Below are 9,465 nucleotides of genomic sequence, written 5' to 3' on the forward strand. Positions count from 1 at the left end.
ATCACCAACAACTCCTTGCCACTGCCCCAAGGCTACAGAGCGGCTCACTTTGGCCAAATCTACCTTGCTAAATAACAGAAAAATCATTCTTAAAATTATGGTCAGACTTAGCTCCTAGGCTTTTTAACTTCACAAGCAGTGTGCCTTGGAATCTTTGGCAGACCTTATCAACAGCCACAACTGGAGCTAAGTCTGACCACAATTTTAAGAATTGCTAAAGAGAAAAAAGTGAAGCAGCACTCCTCCATGATCAACATTCCCTTGTGAACAGTTGATTTTTTTTAGCATATGAACATAAAAATCATGATGACTTACGGTTATTATTTGCAGGGTAGTTACAGTCCGTGGAGCAAAGTGGGGTTGGGTGCCTTGCTCATTGGCACTTCTGCCATGGATGGAGGTGTAGGGAGAGGTAAGGGCAGGATTTGAACCTGCAGCCCTTTGACCTGAAGACCACATCCCTAACCATTAGGCCACAGCGGCCCATGATGGGAAAAACACTGACACATATACACGTAGGTGCCCCACTGAAGTTCTTATCACCCCAACCCATACAGTGAACCTTAATCCTGAACCTTTAGAGTTGCTGTTGCTGATGCACACTAGTTGATGTCTAGGATAGCAGATGCATTCAGGGTTGGACTGAGACCACCACCCATTTTGATGTGGCTCACTCTAAATGTTTGGGCCAGTCTTTAAGAAAATACAAAAAGACCTATCATCGGTCCCTAAAGATTGTTGGCCGTCCAGGAAATGCCCTGTATTCCAGATCACCGGTCCAGTCCTGGATGCATTTCCCTCTGAGGAGCCTACTGAAGGCTTAAGATGAGTGACCCATGCATTGAGGGATTAGAGTTAAGGAGGCAGGCGGGAGGGAGGGAGGGAGGCAGGGAAGAGAGGGAGGGAGGTAGGGAAGAGAGAGGAGAGAGAGCAGATTCCTGAAGAGTTAAAGTGCTCCAGTTCCATTCCATTGCAGCTCCTGGGGGAGTGGCAGAAACTGCTGATCTAGCAGCCAGCCAGCACCACGCCTGCTGCTCCTATGAATTTACTCACACACACACACACACACACACACACATACAGTACACACACAGACACATACACATACACACACACACACACATACAGTACACACATGTACACACGCACGCACGCACGCGCACGCACAGACAGACAGACACACACACACACACACACACACACGCATGTACACACTCACGCACACACGTGCCAACACACAGCATATATGTGTGTACACACACACACACACATACACACTTACAAACAAATATGCATGTACGTACACACACACACACAAGGCTGCTGACAGCTTTGGCTGAGCCCTGGACAAAGTCAATCTGAAAGGGCCCCTCATCCCAATAGATGTAATGTAATGAGGACCGAATTCTGGGCCCGGGACAACTGTCCCCTTTGTGCCCCCCTGTCGCAGCCTGATCTCCAAAAATTCCCTGCTCCAGGACACGGATGTTAAGGACACAAAATCCGTGTCCAGGAGCACGGATTTTGCCAAAATTCCGAACTCCTGGACACGGAATTGTTTTCCGTGATGGGCACACGGAAGTGCTTTCTATATTCACACAGCACTGTGTTAACTAAAATACATACCAAATGCTAATCCTAAACAAAATAATGCTACAGCAATTTAAGTTGTGCCCTGACCAAAACATTCACTAACCTTAACCTGTCACTAAAGAAATACCTTTTCCAGTTGGTTGATAGGCTATCAAATTCATATAATGAATGAAAGAATACTAGCTGTGCCCAGACCAAAACAATCCCTAACCCTAACCTGTCAGTGAGAAATGTTTTTTGAAAAAAAAAAATTAAAATCACAAGAAAACACAAGACTGTGGAAACATAGAACTGTGGGAGTATAGAGAGAGCACTTCTGTGTGTCCATCACGGAAAACAATTCCGTGTCCAGGAGCACGGAAAACAATTCTGTGTCCTGGAGCACGGAATTTTGGCAAAATACGTGCTCCTGGACACAGATTTCGTGTCCTTAGCATCCGTGTCCAGGAGCACAGAATTTTTGTAGATCATGTTGCCTGTCGGCACCCCTGCACACACACACACACACACACACACACACACACACACACACACACACACACACACACACACACACACACACACTAGGGCTGTAACGATATTGTATCGAACCGAGAAATCGTGATACACAGACTCACGATACTGTATCGTGATACAACGAGGCAGTATCGTGATACGCCCTTTTAACGTTTTGATACCCATCTGCCCAGAAAACAACCACATGATATGAAGTGATAGTGCTTCCAAGCATCATCTTTATTATATAGAAACTTTAAAAAAATTATTTGTAGCCTCTTGTCACCTATTCTACCTTTGAACTATCATAGTTTTATTCATGAAGATTATGATGTTGGCAAATGTAAAAGAGGGGTGTATGGAACCGTAGGTCATGAATCGTGATACAAACCGAATGGTGAGTTGAGTGTATCGTTAAAGCCCTAACACACACACACACACACACACACACACACACACACACACACACACACACACACACACACACACACACACACACACACACGCAAGCACATACGCACACACACACGCAAGCACACACACACACACACACACACACACACACACACACACACACACACACACACACACACACACACACACACACACACACACACACACTTAGAGGTGTGATGCCAAGGAATGTCAAGCACTCACACATGACTGCAAATGAAAGCCTATCATTTACCATTCCACAGAGTGAAAATTACCACCATCACAATCACACACATACGCCATTCATGTAAGTATCAACACGTGCACATATGCTTTCATTGCTTAACATTTTTTTCTACTTTTAAACACCATATGTGTGTGGTGGGTGATGCTGATGAATAACAGTGCAGGACGCAAAGGGGTAAGATGGTGTGTGTGCATGTGTGTGTGTGTGTGTGTGTGTGTGTGTGTGTGTGTGTGTGTGTGTGTGTGTGTGTGTGTGTGTGTGTGTGTGTGTGTGTGTGTGTGCGCGCGTGCGTGCGTGCGTGCATGCATGTTTGCACTAACTGAGATTATAGCATCTAGGCCATTTGGATGCATTCATCATTGGGGCAAGGTAATAAAAATGTATGAAAAAAGTAAAGTTAAACCTCAAAATGTATCATCAAAAGCAATTTCATGACTGTCATGGTGAAAAGTGAGCTGTCACAGAGATGCAGCAAACATATTGCATCTCTGTCTCAGAATGCAAATGAAATAAATAGATAGAATATGAAATAAATAAAATCAAATAAACAGCCCTAGCTGGCGGTCAGTCGTAGCGTTTAACACACAGTGACCAAGCACCACAGCTCTGGCACATTCAGGCCTTCAGCGCGCCATGGAAACCCACAGCGTTCTAGAATGGGCCAGCTCTGAATACTGTCATTAACTGGTGCAGAAATGAGGCGGGAAAAGAAGCCAAACTGTGGTCAGTCATGAAGAATGTTCCAGAAACATTTCACCCTTAACTGCTCTAACTTGGGTTGGTGGTGTCCTTACACCTTTTTCAGACTTGTGGACAAAGCGGGTTTTGATACAGGGCCATTAGGGCCATAAGTGCCATAATAGCTATGATCGGAAAAGAGATTTTTTTTTTACCTCCAGTTGTTGGTGTCTTTACACCTTTTTCAGACTTGTGGACAAAGCTGGTTTTGATACAGGGCCATAAGGACCATAATAGTTATGATCGGACAAGAGAAAATGCGACTTTTTTTAACCTCAAGTTGGTGGTGTCTTCACATATTTTTCTGACTTGTGGACAAAGTTCGTTTTGATAGAGGCCACAAGTGCCATAATGAGCAAACAAGAGAAAATGTGACATCACTTTTTTTTGTTTGTTGTTGTTACCTCAAGTTGGTGGTGTCTTCACATCTTTTGTTTTGCCGAATCATTGACCATGTTTTATACATTGAACCAACATAGTCCAATGTAATCTCACAGTCTCACACGGCACAGCTGTTCTGCCCATTTTAACTAAGAAATGAGGCAGGAAAAAGAAACCAAACTGAGCTGGCTGTCGACACCTTTTCTTATTTTACACAGTTGGTGTGTATTGCTCACTGTCCCTGCTCTAATTTAAATTGAATAAAACCCACAGCACTCCATGGGCGTCTAGCTCTGCACTCTGTCATTAACTGGTGCAGAAAAAAGGCGGAAAAAGAAGTCAAACTGTGGTGGGTCATAAAGAATTTTCCAGAATTTTTACCTCCCCCCTTTACTCAGGATCGTGTACTGTAATCTCACTCATATTGGTATGTCCATTAAACAGCTCCAAACATTCTGGTCTAACCTGCCGAGGAACTGCAGGTACAAATGTTACAACCTGATGCTAAGACATTTCGTCACGTTTTACAAAATTAACATTTACTGGTCATTCAGCACTGTTTTATATTAAAGGGAACCCACAGCACACATTGAAGCTGTTCAGCTCTGCACATTGTAATTAACTAGTGCCGAAATGAGGCGGTCATGAGAGGGAATGTTCCAGATGGTTTTCACTCCTGCTGTAGCCCTTTCATGCAGATGGAAATCACTGGTGTGATATAGGAGAGAATCCAGGCAGAAGAGACTATGCTATCTCTGGTGGTAGTCTGTGGTGGCAGTAGTTCCAGCGTGGTATAGTAGGCCTAATGGCATTACAGTATACTAGAGGGGGCTCAGCCTGGCCTGCCTGCATGTTTTCCACAGTCAGCTGATTCTGACAAACCCAGTGTGACCCTCGCCCCTTCCCCTTCCCCTCCCTCTAACCCTTAACGTCCTTCTTCCTCTAACCTCTGTCAGTTTAGCTTCCCTTCTCACCCTAGTTTCCCCAACACACACACACACACACACACACACACACACACACACACACGCACGCACGCACGCACGCACGCACGCACGCACACACACACACACACACACATACACACACCGTACATACACTGAGAAGCATGCGCACAAACACACACACACACACACACACACACACACACACACACACACACACACATACACACACGCACAGACGCACACACACACGCACAGACACACACACACTAAGAAATGCTGGGTTGTTTTGTCAACCCAAGTGCTGAATAACAGCTGTTGGGTAAACGTGTTGGGTTATTCTAATGCAGTGTTGGGTTACCCTAACTCAATATTGGTACAGTGGGGAACATCTATGCTACTCTACTGATTGGGTTATTAGTTAGGTTACACAATAACCCAACTCACTGGTTTATTGTACCCAACACTGTGTTGCCCTGCTACGTTTGAAATCAGAGTTCCCTGCGGATAACGTTCTTTCTGCCTGCCCGCCCTGGAAGAAGTGAACTGACCGGAGTCTTCAACAAAAATGAAGGTTTGTAATGTGTTTTTACTGTTTTGTCTCCAGCTAACTTTAGTTAACTGCCTAAAGCTGATAGATGTGTGATAGCCATTCGTTCATCCAACGCATTCCTTATCTTCCATACGATCGATCTATGAAGTATGAACCCATAGAATAAGAAGACCGTTGCCCAAGGTAGTCTCTACACAAACCTAAACCGTTGGTTACTCTCAATTACCTAAACCAATGGAAATGGAGTCAACTAATCTAATCATAAGAAACATTGGAATGAATCTCGTCTCGAAACCAGATGGGATGAATTTTAATTTCACGAAACTCGCCTGTAACTTCAATCTGTGTCCAACCGTCTTTTGGTTTCCACGGTAACTCTCGACACAAATAACTGGCTGCAGTGCCGCCGCTCTGAAGTTGTCTCTCGCGGGCAAATATTATCAACTCTCTGCCGCGAGTTCGCGTGGAATAAGTAGCACAAATCAGCACAAGTTAGAGAAATGAATAATAACAACAACGGAAAATACGGACGTGCCGTGTATCCCTATTCAGTTGGACTATTGCCGCTGGCATCTGCAGCTCTGCTCAAGGTAGGCTAGTTCATGGCTGATGCAGCTAGTCTGTGTGGTTTTAGAACTAGCTTTTCAGATAAGCCTGGACCTAATACAGGTCTGTGGCCTGGACGTCCGCGAAGTGGGCTTCGATATACAGACATGTCAGGACGGTTAACACAGTATGTCAGCGAGCATGGTATAGCTACTACCTCTGGTTTAACAACAATGTGGCTTTCTATTTGCTATGATTGCAGCTATGAAAAAAGGAAGGAGACGTCCAGGACTGAACAGAGCTGTCACCTGTCACAGTGCAGTGCACCGACTGACTGACGTGAGTAGTGGGCCCTATTTATAGTTTTCGGTGTGGGCAGGCCAAAGCGAATACGGTGCTTTTCAAAGAAAAATAATGTATTGACATTGGTGTAAGGCAATGATAGACCTCCTTGCCCAGCTAGCATGCATATAGCGGACCACTGGTGGCTTTAGGACGGCAAGCCGCCGGTGGTGTTCCAACTGTGGACCGACATCGGACCACTGACAGTTACAAAACACACATCGGCCAAGCGGCGGATTTTGGTTGGCAATCCGCGATAGTGCGCGAGTACTTTCAGCTGGTCTAGAGGCGACATGCCACCCTCGCACCACTGGTGGACCACTAGTCATTTTGCGCCAGCAACTGTCATTACAGCGCGCATTCCAGCGGCGACATGCCACCCTCGCACCGCTGGTGGACCACTGGAAGATCTATAGCCTACTACTCATGTGCCAGCAAATAACTGTCGTTTACATCAGATGAATCATAACAACGACACGGTAAGTTGGATGTCTCGAAATGGCTTAATTTTCTTTAAAAATGTAAGATTAGTGAACACTTAAATATTTTTTTAAAGTCAAACTTTGTCTTATGGATAAACAGACTCCTGCTTGGCTGCACAAACAGGCAATGACATGTTGTGTTTTGGTCAATAACTTGTGAATTAGGAGTAAGCTAGCCTAGCCTAGCCTAGCCTATTTCACTCTTAGGCCTTCTTAGATATTTGACTGATTTGTAACAGCTTTTGTAATTGTGGACTTATTTTATTCATGTGATAGATATCTCTAGGCCTAGGCCTATATCTAAAATATGCTTTACTCTTTCTTTGTCCAGGAGCAGGCATATTTCTTACTCTTTCTTTATGTCTACCCCAGGAGCTGTATGAAGAAACAACAACACAAAGGATCCAAGGGGCTTTCCTAAAACACCTCATTTTTATCCCTTGCACCAAGCATGCTCCTTTCTTTCCACATACATTGCTGACTGTAACCTAAAAATAAACAAAAAATCATTTAATTAATGTCTTTAGTTAGTATGTAGTGCATAATTTTCATTATTATGGCCATAAATAAGGCCAATAAAAAGCTGGTGGGTAGTAAGCGGCAAAAGGGTGGCCCTTTATCGGAAACCGCTTCTGAGCCGCCAGCGGACCGCCAGAGAACCGATGAGCAAAACTCCAGAGGGCCGCCGGTGAGTACCACCGTCGGACCGCCAACTCTGCCCCTGGTGGGCCACCAGTGGGCCGCTAACCTAATGTTATCTGGGTGGTGTAATGTGATGAGCATAGCCTACTTAAAAATGTATTTTGCTGCAACTAAATGGATGAAGCCTATTATTCAGTTAGAATAATTTCAAATGTGTTTCTCACCATTTTTAGGCTATTTGCTTGGATGTTGCTGAAAGAAAGGAGGCATTCTTCATTGTGCACTAGCCTACTGTGGGTAAGTCACTGTTTTGTCCGTGTTGCAATAGTTTGGCTACCACTAGCATCCTTATACACTTAAGCCCTGACCAAATTGAGTTTCATTGCTAGTGATTTGACCTCATTCAATTGGATACTCATATCAGAAGCATTTTTGTTTTCTGATATTTTTTAATAGCCAACACTTTCTTTACTAGCTAACACTTTCTTATTTAGCCATTTATTTCACAGATGGTCTGACCTGTGTCTTGCAATGTCATCATCATTTTATAATTTTGTAACTAAATGTTGCATGTGTGTTTTTCTTTTCATTCAGAGGCCGAGAGAGTTTTGACGAGGCTTCTGTACCCAGGAGGCGGAGGCAGCAATGCCAGCTTCAATGCGCACAGTCCTTTAAAAGGGACACCCAGCTAAGATTTTATTGCAAATTCTACACAGAATGCACTGCTCTACACATTTGGTGGAAACACTGTGTATTATTGTAAGTGTACACCAGGAGTGGGGAACCTTTTTCATTTGAAGGGCCACTTCAAATTACTCTGAGGGCCATGAAAGTCCCCAGAGGGCCGTACAATTAACACAAACTAGGATTTCCCCCTGCACTCTAGGCCTATATGGAATGCAGCCACCTTAAAACAGACCTTAACTTCTATATGTCCCCTGAATATAACTTTCATTGTATTGCAAATGTTTCTTTTACAAAATATGCCATATTTCATATGAAGCTGCATAATATTCAAATTGTCTCAGGGGCTGGATAAAACGGCCTCAAGGGCCGCAAACGGCCCTCCAGACATAGGTTCCCCACCCCTGGTTTACACCAATACAGCAAATTCATGGTGACACTACAATGACCTCAGCTATTTGGTTGTTTCTAGTGTTTAGGTACTGTCACAAAGCAGTCTTACAAACACATTTATTTATCTCTGTATCAACATTGAGGTTCTCATATAACCTTTCCCCATTCTATTCCCAAGTAAAAATGTGCTCATAGAAACAACTTGAAGGCATAATGCCCTTCACTTTCAACATGGGTCTTCTTTGTAAACTTTGAAAGTGTATATTGAAAAAGTAGGCTATATTATTTTTCTATATTAGTAAATAATGAGTTTTCCATAATGTGCGATGCTTGAAAGTGTTTCCCAGTGTGTTGTTACCCTATCATTTTTTTAAAAAAATTGTCCATGTTTTTGAATAATATCCCTATTTAAATGCAATCATCTTTGTTGAAAAGTGTGAAAACAAAATGGGACAATAAAATCAATGTATTGCACAAACTGGTGTGTTTATTTTGCACAATCTGTGTCACATATAGCAAGTGATACATTTATTCGGTAAATTTTACTTTATAATTAAGTAATTTTAAACAGAATATTGGGGCTGTATAACCCATATATAGGATATGATGTAATAACCCAACAATGAAGTACATTCAATATAACGGTTTGGTTAGAAATAACCCCACATTTGAGTTAATTGTTTTACTCAACCTGTTGGGTTGAAATTTATAACCCAATTCATTGTATAAATACAACCCAATGCGAGGTTGGTCCAATAGTTACCCAGCACGGTAGTAAGAATTGGGTTATTTTCAACCCATCATTTTTAAGGGTGCACACACACACACACAAAGCGGCAAGCTCAACACACACACATGCATGCAGTATACACACGCACACACACACGCACGCGCACACACACACACACACACACACACACACACACTCACACTCACACACAGTAGTTGATTTTAATCGCTGCGAAAGCTCTCAGGAATTTCACCCTCAAA

General features: G+C 43.3%; 1 long non-coding RNA gene across 1 annotated transcript; it reads left to right on the forward strand.

The window, feature by feature from the left end:
• Positions 1–5,360: 5,360 nt before the first annotated feature.
• On the forward strand, positions 5,361–8,130 carry LOC134455155 (uncharacterized). Its single transcript, XR_010036047.1, has 4 exons — positions 5,361–5,407; positions 6,195–6,271; positions 7,632–7,695; positions 7,993–8,130. It is a non-coding gene; the product is annotated as an uncharacterized LOC134455155 (long non-coding RNA).
• Positions 8,131–9,465: the final 1,335 nt, after the last annotated feature.

Source organism: Engraulis encrasicolus, chromosome 9, assembly GCF_034702125.1.
Source record: "Engraulis encrasicolus isolate BLACKSEA-1 chromosome 9, IST_EnEncr_1.0, whole genome shotgun sequence".
Classification (NCBI taxonomy): domain Eukaryota; kingdom Metazoa; phylum Chordata; class Actinopteri; order Clupeiformes; family Engraulidae; genus Engraulis; species Engraulis encrasicolus.